Source organism: Megalobrama amblycephala, linkage group LG21, assembly GCF_018812025.1.
Source record: "Megalobrama amblycephala isolate DHTTF-2021 linkage group LG21, ASM1881202v1, whole genome shotgun sequence".
NCBI lineage: Eukaryota > Metazoa > Chordata > Actinopteri > Cypriniformes > Xenocyprididae > Megalobrama > Megalobrama amblycephala.
This window is the reverse complement of record NC_063064.1, coordinates 21,138,190-21,152,186: the sequence shown is the minus strand read 5'-3', so window position 1 is coordinate 21,152,186 and position 13,997 is coordinate 21,138,190. Positions and strand designations below refer to the sequence as shown.

The following is a 13,997-nucleotide window of genomic DNA, read 5'->3' as shown; positions in this document are numbered from 1 at the left end:
TTAGACTGACCTCACGGCCAGTTTTTAATGCAGTAGAAAATGGACCATCATGAAGAATATACATTTTGGTTTTGCCTAGGATTTTACAGTGGATGTCAACCAAATCATTATCGTAAAAGTCAATAAAAGAAAAAAGACATGTAATTCATTAATATAGTAACCTACTATGTACATTTTGCATTGTTTTCCCCTAATGTCCATATCCCCATCATAACAGACCGATTGAAAAACACTGAATTTGCTGACTTAAGGTGAAATTTCTGCCATATTCACAACCTGTTACAAATACCTCAATCTTAGACCAATGTTTTTGATTCACTGATGCAGAAGAGAAACATTTTCCTCTGTTAAATCAGTACTACTCGTACAAGAACACGAATATTGCAGTCAGTTTGCCAAATAAATAAATAAATAAAAATAAAAGCCACAGCAGTTGTTCTTTGTTCTCTGAGGAGGTCAAACTAAATAAGTCTAATAACTGATAGTCAAATACAATGGAAGGATTTTGTAGCTTCTTAACACAGCATTAACCCAACACACCACCAACTGTGATGGGTTACATTCAGAAGGAAACATGAGCTAAGACGGGAATAACTGTTTGTTTTGGACACCACAGGAAACCCATCTCCCTCAGTGACATCCCTTGAAACATAAATCCACATGGAAGTGTCCTTCTCATGAAATTCCATGCTATCTTACTTGCAGCTTATTTTCTTCAAATTCATATAACATAGGCTACAACAACAGAAATAGGAACATCTTGGCAATTTCCAGCAGTTAAAATTCAACTCAGTGCCATAATCTTACCTCAGAGCAGTCAAGGACTGGCGTGCTGTAGATCCAGGCACCCTGTGGTCTTCAGGGCAGAGGTGATCACACAAAGTTCACCCTTCAAACTAGCAGCCAAAACTTTTTTGCAAGAGATGCCTTGAGGGTCTCCCACTGCTCAGCCCTGGACCCTCTCATCTAAAGGGTATTTTTCATCATTTTTAATCTTATCATATATCTGACAGATTTCTCTCCTGCATCTATGCTCTTCTCCTCTCTCTCTCTTTCTGTTTCTCCCAACATCTCCTCTCATACCCTCACAAACACTCACACAGCTGCATTCAGTCCATGTTAATTCTTGTTCTCTCCTCCGTCATTGTTCTCTCTCAGGGGAATGGATGAGGTCTGACCTTGGGGGTCTCCTGTTTTAAATTCTCTTGGCTGCTCTGTTTACCCCGGGCCCCTCCTCTCCTCCTTGTCCCTCTCCAGGACTCATTGCTGGCAATTGATAAAAACAACAGCTTGAGAAAAGAGTTAAATCTTAAATAGCTCTAGCTGGACAAACAGGAGATGGGTTTTTTTTGTCATGAAAAGGAATGCTAACATTGTTAATTGCGGCATACTGATTGCTACAAAAATTTTAACAGTTGCATGGTGATGGAAGAGATATGTCGTGATTTTAAAGGCTCTTCATTACCGCCACACCAGTGAGAATAATTTATGACGAGGGGCTTGAGATAAAATGGTGCCAGTATCAGATGTTCTGTATCTGATCTACCGTTCTGCTTGCCAGCGTGTCCTTTAGCGCTGAGCTCCTGGTATTGCTGCTGTCAGCGTGTTGCTCAGCTTGCATTGTAAATTGGGTTGACATGATATGGCAATCCTTGGGATATAATAAATGCCGGGAAAAATATTGGACCTCAGTAAAAAAATTTAAACTCATCAAATCTCATTCAAATTTGGCAAAACTGCAATAACATTGATCAATTTTGAGCTAGTTGTGAAAGGTACATTTAAAATAAAATACTCATTGGCATAACACCGTAATAATGCTTTTTACGGAAGGTCTTGTTTATGGCAGAACAACATAAACTGCTAAGATCCATTGGACAGAGGTGAAATATAGAGTGCACTTGACCCTGGGCCTCTCAAGTACCGCCATCACTCTACTTCCTGCCCTCATAGCTATGCTGGCATGGCTTGGGGAATGTGCGTCCACCCTCCGATTCAGTATGCAAACTTTCCAAAGTCTCCTTGAATTTGCCAACAGCAGTTGGCATTCAGATGCAAATGGTGTGACAAGCCTCTTTCATGGGGAAGACCTTTATCTGCCAGCTAGTTTAAAGTGAGGTGGGGGGATATGTGGATTCTCCAGTTGAATACTGTACATCAGGCCCTTTTGTGGCAAACTGTGGCCAAAGGGACTTGCGTCGGATTTGGTCAACGTCAGTATCCATCATTCCCTACTTGTTTGGAGTGGAACATATACGCCATGGCACCTACAACAATTGATTCGCACGTTTTAATGATGCTGTGAGCAGTTGCAGAGGGGCATTTTCCTTGGGCAAATATTGAACATACAATTATCAAGAGCAAATTGTGTTTTCTGCCTTGATCAGCAGTATGATAAACAGCCGAAAAGCTGTATGTCAGCACTGTGTGAATACAGAGGGCTTGTAAATCATACGTTTAAACTAATCAGACTGGTCAGAGTCAACACCTTGAGTCCTGTAATCGCCACTGACATGTAACCCTTAGAGACACATCACATGACTATGCTGACAAGCAGAAGAGAGCAAATCAGAAACATCAAGCATTGCTTTATGTTATCGAGAATGGCTAAAGTAGCCTATTCTCTTCAGATAATGAAAAACTAACTTAAAGGAATATTAATGCTCAATGAACAGCATTTGTGGCATAATTAATCATCAACTTTTCTTTAAAGAAATCTTTTACAGTGATTTTACAGAATTTTAATTTTATAGAAGTTCTGTATAAGCATATAAAAGTGTAAGTTTAAAAAATGTACCACTTTAGGCAGCTTCCTCCAGCTATTTGAGCGTCTTTGGACTGATATCTGAGTTTATGATGAGCCTCTTCTTTCAGCTTCAAACAACACCAAATAAAGGTCAGAAAAAGCGTTAATCATCATAATCGCCTTCTTGATATCGTAGTGGCTAATAATGAACAGATGAAAAGCCATGTTTTGGTGATTGCTTTGAACACGGATGGCACTGACAATTTTCAAACAAGAACAAAGGGAGGGAAAAAATCAAATGCATTAAAGATAAGATTTTTTTTTTTTGCTGAATATGATTGAAAAGTGTTTTGAACTAAATATGTGCACTGTGTGTTATATGAGGCTAAAAATAACCACCAGCTAGACAGGAACCCTAGGTACTGCTAATTGTTGTTGCCCCGACTAATTGCAGCATCTAACCGGTGACTGATTAACAAAATGTACCTCCGTCAGGAGCAGAGGAATCCAGTTCCCGTCCTCTGTATCCGTCGGCAACCATATGGCATGCACTAGGCAAGCGTGGTGGTCCTGAGTCCTGTGGCTAATGGGGGATATTTGTAGGGGTCACTCTGGTGTCTAAGGCCACTTTATCACCCTCCGTCTGTCTTGTGACAGAAGGACAGAGGGGCCAAATACAGTGGGGTCCAAAATTCTGAGAACAAAGATGGGAATCTCTGATTCAATATCTAATTTATGAAAAAATGGGGATTGTTCAAACAAAGAAACTTTGGAGCTCATGGAGCTTGAGTGTTTTTGCCTTTAAAGCAAACAGGGGACAAATCCCTCTTTTTTTACTCATATTATTATGTAGATAATATAATGACAAAATTGGATAGTAAATGCAAAAGAGATTTATTCTTAGTAGTAGACCCAAAAATCTTTGGCCCTTACACACTATCAGCAGTGCTATGATTGTGCCTCTAAGGGTTTCAGGTGGACCCCAGATATCTGTGTCTTAACAAGCAACTAGAGGAGAAAATAGTTTCTGGTAAATGTTTCAGCCTAAAAAAGAAAGGTGTTTTTCCACCACTATCCGCCAGGAAAATCCTTCAAGATTAGTCTTTCCTATAGCACTGGCTCCACTCTATTCTGACAAAAGAGGGAGTAAGAAAGATTGAAAATGAAAATGAGAGGGGAGAGTGACTACTGATTACTTCATTTACATGAAGGAGAAGTTCTTATGTTAGTGAAACCGAGAGCAGGACCATACTGCTCATCAAAATGTTCATCACATTAAAGTACTATGAATATCCATATTAAAACTCAGCATATACAAATACATTAAATTAATTTGTAAGATTTTATGTATATAACATCTACTCTGAGTCTGTAGTGAAAGATTTGTTTGTTTGTATTGAACACTTAGTATCAGCTTTCAGCTAACTTTACAATCTGCTTTCTGCCACGCTACAGGATGCAGTTCATGTCATTCATTTTCTTTTAATTACTTCCAATTTTTCTTGTCTTCTCTAAATGACTTGGGGGAGAGGGGAAGGGTAATGGCCCCGACTTAATGATGATTACAGACAATATTGGTTTCTTATTTCACTAAGCTTGCTCAGTGGTGAATACAAATAAACACATAAATCTTTATGTTCACACAGCAAATGCTGTGTGCATCGTGCCTCAAACAGAAATAACAAGCATCGCTTCACCAAAGTCTACGTAATAAATCGCTAATGAAAATGGCTACAAATGACAAAAATTAGTGTAACCCCTCCGGTTCTACTCGCACAATGATTAATAGCTGGCCTCCGTTACACTCATGCCCCTAATCCTCACTCCCATCCGGGTCACGGCACCAATGTAACCCCTCCGGTTTTACTCGCACCGCTCCGAATAGGATTCAAACCTGTGTTTCTGGCATGGGAGCCGTGCACGCTAACAAGGATGCTAAAGACCGCATCCTCTAGCACCAGTCGCTAGTGCACCTCTTGAGGACAGGGGAGTGAGGTTTTACTCGCACAGCTCTTACTAGCGGGCCTCCGATACTAGCTCTGAAAAATATTAAAATGAACTAAAATTAAAATGGTTGAAATGGAGAATGATAACTAAAACAAACATTTGTTGATCTTCCAACAAAAAGAGTGCATTGTCTTCAAGCAACACAAAGTAGTGTTTTTTTGTTCCTGAATAAATTACAATTTGGTTGAATGAATGATTCAATGACTCACTCTTATAGATGGTCAATTATTTAGTTCCTGAATGAATCAGTGTTTTGAACAAATTGGTTGAATGAATTATGAACTAAAACTAAACTGGAATGTTGAAATCAAAATACACAATAAAATAAAAACAAAATAACCCCAAATTGCAGCTTTTAAAATGCAGCTCCCTCCGTTCACTGAAACCATCTTCAGTATTCCACCCACAAAGGAGCACTTGCAGCTCACAGCAGCAAGTGTAATTATCACATCCAACGCCTCTGACCCCTGTGGATTCCAGCACATGAACATTAGCAGTAATTCACATGGGCTTTCCACTGTCAGTGTGGCCACTGTGGGGATTTTCTAATCTTTGCTGGAGATGGTCCCTGGGGATGTGCGGCTGGTTGGTATTTTCCTTTTCTGACTTTCCTTATCCTAATCCTCTTCTCCTTCTCCCTTCCTTCTCTTTGTGGTTAGATTAGCAGGCTTAGCGGTAGCCCCTCCAAAATCTATACATGTTACAGGCCTCATTGCCAAAAACACACAAGGGCTTTAAGAACCGCAGGGATGGATGGGAACTTGAAAAGAGGAATTAGACAAGGTCCGATGCCCAGCACACTGACCCGAGATATCTCAGCTAATCAGATATAAAGTGTTTTGATTGTGTATGGATATTTTAATGAAAAGAAAAAGTTAATGAAACATGAAAATATTTTGAAATATGGACCTAATGTTCCGATACTGTATGGAATTAATAAGCTAATTTTTCCTAATAAGTAAAGGAACCACATCAAAATGTTGAGAAGTGAACTCTGTTTAACTAAACAGCTTCTTTAAAAAATGTTTTAAAAAAATCACAGCTTAAAACTTGCGATGTGTCTAAATGTTTCTAAAATCTGGATAGTGTGATAAAAGGACCATCTTCTTAATCATGCTCTATTTTGGGTACAACCGAGGCAAAACAAATGTCCAACCATTGGCATGTTGCTTATACCAACAACTCTCACAGCTAAAGCATTATATAACTTTCTCGGTTTCTTTTTTTTCAGTATTGGAAATATAGTTTATTTGATATGCCACTGTAGCTTCAGATTGACAAAGTACTAAGAATGTATTCCTGGACAGTTCTTATCACTATCATCAGTTCCTGTCTTGCAGAATTTGTCCTTAATGTGTAATCCATATTGAAAGTGGTTTCTCACACTCACATTACCATAAACACACACATTTAATGGAAATAAATCCACCCACTGTCACACACAAGCGCCAAATTGATAAAACATCTGGTGAAAATCATTAATTCTCATTTCCATCTCTTTGTGTTTTAATTGTACACAAATGTTTTTAATCATATCACCAATAACCCATGACTGGCACCCATAGAACTCAGAATTGGTTCTGTGGGTGCCAGTCAATCATAAAATTCTACAAATGCTTATTTATTGGTGTCTTAAATATTTTGGATAATTTCCTAAAACCCCTCTAATGCCAGTTTAGAAGAATCAATGACATGACATGCACAAGGAGTAGATCAACAGAGCATGGCACTAACAACATGGCTTTGATTTGTCAGGGAATCTCAATGAAATGCATTCAAGATACATTTACTCAATGTAAGCTGCTTTAGATAAAAACATCTGCCAAATGAATGAAAATGGAACAAGGTTGGAAAATATATGCCATTTCCCAAGGTAGTATTACACAGTTCCCACATACTATACTGTATATACATTAAGCGAATACAGTACCTAATCATTGCACAGTATCCGGTTACAATAGCCACTTTTTCCCTCCATTTGGTAACTGGCCATTAATGTGGAGTCATTGAACTAAAGCCCATTTCGTTAATGATGCTGTCATTGGGGCCCCATGTCTGCATCTTTTACCCTGTGGCGAGACTGGACCTTCTAAACTGCCCCTTTGATGATCGTAATCTGTAATCCATAAAAAAAGACTATTACCATTCCCACAATTTCCACTGCTTTTCCCCTCCATTTACTTCCCTGCAGATAACAATGGTCGTTACGTTCACATATAGAACAGTGCAGGTTGTTACCACCAATAATTGAGAGGTTCGAGTAGAATCTGCTTGAGGGAGGAAAGGGCTACACAAAGCTAAAGTACTTGATGAGAGACAGAGTTTGACCCAGCCTCTATAAAACAGGCAATAAATTGCAATAGTGAATGACTCCACAGACACACAGTCATGGCTTCGACATTAGGTTGAGTGAACAGCAATATGGGTCTTACAGTTCGGGCCATTCAGTTAATGACCCTGAACGCTCACAAGCTGATATGATCTGTGGTCCTGTGCCCGACGTGGATGATTGCATAAGTACAGCAGATTTGAGGCTTAAAATAGAGTATGCAAATAAAATAATCAAGACTAAATTTTAAAACCACAGAAAAGGGTAAGAGGAATTATTCACTTACTCTCAACATTACATACCCAATAAGCTTCTAGTCTGTCGCTAATCTCTATCTAAACCTATTAAAGTAATTAGCAAAGCAGCGGGAAAGTTGTCCATTTTGATAACTCTCAAAGGAAAAGGGTAATTATCAGGGTTTGAGCGTTTTTGCCGGAGGAGAGAGAGACAGTTAGACGGTTCCTCTGATGACAGCCAAAAAGTTTTGCTAGACAAAGTGCGTATGATTTCCCACTGACCTGCCAGGCTAACCCTCTCACACAAACAGGAGGTTTTTCAGACGTCCCCATACACACTGGGACGCATGTGGCGTACCTTTGTGTGTGGGATGTCTGTTGGCACAATCTATGTTGCTTCATTGGGCGCCTTTTTTAAAAAGTGGGCACATCGCCCAATGTTGACAAAGCAGGGTATCTCCTGCTGTCTGGTTGTTTCATGTGCACCGAGTGTAAAGAATCAATTATCCCAGCACACAGCTCACCATTTTAATATCTGACTCCTAATTAGATTGCAGGGCAGTATCCCTGATTAAAGTATATAAGTATATATACACTACCATTCAAACTTTTGGGGCCAGTAAGTTTTTTTTTTAAAGGAATTATTACTTTTATTCAGCAAGGATGCATTAAATTGATCAAAAGTGACAGTAAAGACATTTACGAGGTTACAAGAGATTTCCATTTCAAATAAATGCTGAACTTTCTATTCATCAAAGAAACCTCACACACATTTATATTTACAACTGATCCTAGTAAGAAAAAAAAGAGCTGTAAGGTCATCCTCTTTAAAAGTTTTATATAATATTAAAGGTGCCATCGAACGTTTTTTACAAGATGTAATAAAAGTCTAAGGTGTCCCCTGAATGTGTCTGAAGTTTCAGCTCAAAATACCCCATAGATTTTTTTTAATTATTTTTTTTAACTGCCTATTTCGGGGCATAATTAGAAATGTGCCGATTCATGTTGCGGACCCTTTAAATGCTCACGCTCCCCACCCACGGAGCTCGCGCTTGCCTTAAACAGTGCATAAACAAAGTTTACACAGCTAATACAATCCTCAAAATGGATCTTTACAAAGTGTTCGTCATGCATACTGCGTGTATGCGTCGGATTATGTGAGTATTGTATTTATTTGGATGTTTACATTTAATTCTGAATGAATTTGAGGCTGTGATCCGTGGCTAACGGCTAATGCTACACTGTTGGAGAGATTTATAAAGAATGAAGTTGTGTTTATGAAATATACAGACTGCAAGTGTTTAAAAATGAAAATAACGACAGCTCTTGTCTCTGTGAATACAATAAGAAACAATGGTAACTTTAACCACATTTAACAGTACATTAGCAACATGCTAATGAAACATTTAGAAAGACAGTTTACAAATATCACTAAAAATATCATGATATCATGGATCATGTCAGTTATTATTGCTCCATCTGCCATTTTTCGCTATTGTCTTTGCTTGCTTACCTAGTCTGATGATTCAGCTGTGCACAGATACTGGCTGCCCTTGTGTAATTCCTAGATCATGGGCTGGCATATGCAAATATTGGGGGTGTACACCCCAACTGTTACGTAACAGTCGGTGTTATGTTGAGATTCGCCTGTTCTTCGGAGGTCTTTTAAACAAATGAGATTTATATAAGAAGGAGGAAACAACGGAGTTTGAGACTCACTGTATGTCATTTCCATATACTGAACTCTTGTTATTTAACTATGCCAAGATAAATTCAATTTTTAATTCTAGGGCACCTTTAAGTTATTATCATGTATATTTTACATATAAAGCAAAAAAAGAGATAAAGTTGGCACACTATGGCTCCAAAGGGAACATTTCAAGCACATTTTGTTATTTTTTGGTTGAACTTTGAGCAACTTGCAAGCGATGTGTGTGCTTTTGTTTTGTGTTTGCAATGTATATTTTTGTGCATGTATATGATTTAGCTTGTACTATATCATACAATATTATACATTATCTTCAGTCATTTTAATCGATTTTTTTTTACTCCATTTGACTCTGTTAAGAATAAATATACTCCCATGAGCTGCAAGAAACCCCCTTTTAAAACTTTTGGCTTACGCCCATTATGTAAACAGCAAGGTTTTATGGGGAGAGACTTAGAAAGACCAAAGGATTTTATGCAATAATGTGCAAGAATGAAAAACTTCAAGGGCTTGTTGGAAGAAGGACATTTTTTAAAAAATTATAAAAATATATATATCAACACATCCACTATCTCTTTGAAGAGTTCTTTCCCTTTCTTCCAGGTTGCAGTGGCTGTTTTATCTTGCTGTGCTGAAGGCGCATTAAAAAAAAAAGAGTCTGAAAAGAGGACGAGAGGTGAAGTATACAGACTTTCTTTTGAAGTATACGATCATGCCTCAAACAGAATAGCTGAATATAGCTGTTTCCTGTAACACCACCAAGCAAAAGCCCTTTTAGTACACAAACAGTAATCCAAGCCTCAAATTCAAATCTGCTGATAGACAGCTCCTTCGATTCTTACAATTCATTAAGATGCGGTAAATCTCAAGGGTGTGATCTGTCAATGCTCCACCTCAAGATCAACACCACAGATGCTGATGTAATTATGTACAGAACTGAAAACGCATTAGTCCTTGGTTTGGTCTTGATTATATCCAGAGGGTAGGTCTCTCATCATAGCTCATGAAAACTACATTACTTTACACACTCATGAAGACAAGAGATCACAGGATCCTGAGCTACTGATCTTCCCTGTCTCCCACTGCCTAGGTGGCTATTAGTGACTCTGGCAGCTATTTAATATAAATGAGGACTCAAAATAGTGTGATGGGCAGAGATGCTCCTGAACGTGGGTTCTTATGAAGGCTGTGCATCATTACTCAGTGCACAGCTAACTGTGTAATGGGCTGTTTGTTCGACTCACTGCAGGATACATGGCAAGATAAAAACTAATAGGCCCCGTTCTATTTCTGTTCTGGGGCTGTGCAGAAACTAGGCAACAATTCAGTCCCAAATCAGTCTTAACCACGCTGCCACCCACAACCAATTATAGCAAACGTAACAGGAGACAAGCATAAGGGAGGATGAAGGTCTAAATATTATGCACTTTCTCACACAAGCACATATAGGACAATACTTGCTGAACTAAACGATATAGAATGTTTTCTGCTATATTTCAGAGTAGTTAGATTCAGTGTTTATAGGGTAATGCATGTTATGTAATCAGATTACTTTTTTCAAGTAACTAGTAATGCATTACTTATTATTATTGTAGTCTCGGAGCAAGCATGCATTTATTCTTCTTACTTGCACAAAAACAGATGTAGTATTCCATGAAATTAATAAAACAGAGAAATGCAAACTAAGGATATTATGCAAACCTGCATAATTAAATGTTAAATTACACAAATATACTTTATGTATTTAATCTCACTTTATTTTTAACAAGTGTCTTTGTTGCTGACCTTCAATGATCAAATTCAATCATACTAATAAGCAAAAAAGACTTTAAATAAATATCACATTTACACTCTTAGCCCGGATTTTATATTTACTTAAAAATATAATTACAATATACTTAAAATATTTAAGTTTGGTTGCATTACTTATAAAATATAAGTATATTCTACTAATTTGTGGGTGTATTTGAATGTGTTAATAAATGTAAGTTAAATGCACTTAAATTATGAAGTTTTTCTCCTGACCACGCCTCCTACACACTGGTTTGCGGCACGTAATGACGCCATTTTGTCGTGGTGTGTGTGAATTCAAGGAGCTGTTGATGAGCAGTTGGAACATTTGTTTTGGCTGTTCTACAGACATTTTTTCCAAACATTTACCTTTTTATAGTTTTTCACCAAAGGAGAAAATCACAATTTTTAAGTTACCATCATCGAGGTCAGGGTTTGTTTTAGTTGAGCTCTTGACCCTTGACTTTTTAATATTAGATTTTGTTTGGGCAGTTTTAACTGCATTAAAACCAACCAGACAAGCAAAGATAAAAGATGATCAGGTGGTGTTGACTATGTTTTCACATAATCATTATTTGATCTGAATCAATGAACTCATTTAGAGCCCAATCTCTGAGTTAGATTTACATTATTGATTACAGCAGCACTGTGATTCTACAGCAAAAGATCAACTTTTACAATACAATTTTTATTTATTTTTTAAAGTTGTCCTTATCACAAAAAAAAAAAAAAAACATTTTAGGCACACACAGACATCAAGAATCAGCGTATGAATCTCAACAACGGTGACAAGCAACATATTCTGATAAACAGATCAACTCTGAACATTAGAAAACAAGCTACTAAAAAGTCACAGAAAAACAGCAAAATTTAAATAGTGAGAATAAAGAAAATTATTAAGACAATTCAGCTCATAATTTATTCATGCAGCAATGCATGATGGGAGGCATGGATGAATTTTGATTGGTGGCAAGTTAACTCGCTTAGTACATTGAACTTAAATACACTAGGTGTAATTAATATTACAAAACATTTTAAGTTAAATGAACTCGAATTATTAAGTTAACATTACTTAACAGTTTCCTCAAATTTTTTAAGTAAATTCAACTTATCCGGGCTAACAGTATATGTTTAATTTTTTTTCTTTTATTACTGAAGTATGTGTTGAACTTTCTTCTCCTGCATCCTATTCTTCTGCAATCCAAGATGGCAACACAGCTGAAAGGTTTGTTTGAGCTGCGCCCTCTACTGTACAGGTGTAAACTTGCATTTCCTTCAGCCTGAGACTTATTAATTTAACTTTTACTGTGAAAGTGCCTTCACATTTGCCAAAAATAAACCTTTTTTGTTGTTGTTAAAAACAAACAAGCAAACCAGGTGGTAAAAAAAGTAATGCAAAACTAACGTAACACATTACTTTCCATGTAAAGTAACTAAGTTACACAATTAGTTACTTTTTTTCAGGGAGTAATTCAATATTGTAATGCATTTCTTTTAAAAGTAACTTTCCCCAACACTGGTTAGATTAATAACTGAAAGCAATACCAAATTTATTGTTGTGAACCAAATCAATAACAGATTCCGACTTTGGCTTTGTATCAGATTTATGTTCCCGAACCACTGGCCCGATGATTGAACTTTGATAAACTTGATTGTTTTAACATCTGTGTCTGGGACAGACTATTACTTAGATAACACCTGACAGATCTGTGGGTCTTTTTTAATGAAAGTCATCCAATATGGCTCATTTCAAGCAAACGCTCCCCTCAGATATGATTCTCTCTCTTTTCACATATGCCATTTACCATGATTCACACTTAACATCTGACATTCGCAGTCATCGCTCCACCTTTACACTGTCAGACTCACACATCTGTTATGAAGATATCATGATAAATTCAAAAGTATTTTTCTGAATATATTTATTTGTATTAAATTTTTTATATTTAAATTATATAAATATATAAAATATGGGGAAAAGGACCAAAACAAGTTTAAAGTATAAATGTCAGAAATGTGCACATCACCAACTCATTAGTTTTAATTTATGCTGTAGTCTATGTAATAGGAGCTTTATCATTTTCTGGTGCAGACTGGCCCTCAGGCCATGATTGTTTGATTCCGTCTGGTCCAGATCTCTCTCAATCGATTCCAGAAGCCTCTCATTCACCCAATTAATATCTCGATGTGTGCCCAAAAAAGAGCTCCCTTGAGTTAGTGAGGGTTTCTGTAAAGTTATTTTGTATCTTTCTAATCATCACACAGTAAAATTTGGATTTAACAATATGAATTGACTTGATTATAATTTGCAATATACATTATATAACATGTTATAATGTTATAGGACAGAAATAATATAATCATTCATAAACAATAAAAGGGGTGGTATCAACATGATTTTAGATTTAATTTAGTTAGAATTTTATCAAATTATGAAGAATGAACGAATACTGTAAAATATGTGCGAAAGTAAAGCAAGAAAAAGCAAGAAACATACAATATCTAAGTTGAGAAAACTCAAAAGTTTAAGGCAACAAACTTCAGCAGGTTTTTGAGTTCTCAACTTGTATTCAGTTTATACAACAAAAAGTTGAGAAAACACAAAAATCTGTTGAATTTTGTTGTCTTAAACTTTTAAGTTCTCAACTTACGATTTTTTTACGGTATGTAATGCAAAATGGCCTTTAGTACATGTAAACTTTTGTTTTGTGATAAACAAGCACTGACGTTTTATCCCCATTCACAAATAAAGACAAAGTGTTCATCTAAAATTTCAGCTAAATGAATTAAGCCAACTACAACAATACCGAAGGCTAAAGTGTGATTTCATTCTACTAGAGAGGAAAAAACTGGAATACAGATAAACATGCCATCTAAACTAATTGTCCATACTCAAACATTCAAGTTAAGTTTCAGGCCACAAAAACTCTGGTGCATGTGAGAGTAACCAGCTAATCTGCTTTCTTTAGTGAGTTGAGAAAATCCAATTTCAGAAATCTATAATTCCATAAAAGTTAATAAGCAGCCACAAAGCCTGCTGAGCTCCTGAGGGAGCAAGAGATAGACACGGTGAGCAAGAGAAAGCTGGAGAGAGTAATGGCTAGATGTGAGCTGAAGTCTAAGCGAGAACCTATAACTCAGTTGGGAGAACCCTGAGGGTGCGTGATTGAGGAAAACCTC

The 13,997-nt window shown here is 37.0% G+C and overlaps 1 protein-coding gene across 4 annotated transcripts in view; it reads right to left on the bottom strand.

The window, feature by feature from the left end:
- The window catches only part of sulf2a (sulfatase 2a), a 36,985-nt gene that overhangs the window by 18,033 nt on the left and 4,955 nt on the right, over positions 1-13,997 (bottom strand). Inside the window, exon 1 of one of the 4 annotated variants that reach the window (XM_048173195.1) lies at positions 808-1,350. The exons of the other annotated variants lie outside the window; for them this stretch is intronic. The gene's annotated coding sequence lies outside the window, so the exon portion shown is untranslated. Of the gene's footprint in view, positions 1-807; positions 1,351-13,997 lie in introns of those variants that run through there. 4 annotated transcript variants of the gene reach the window in all.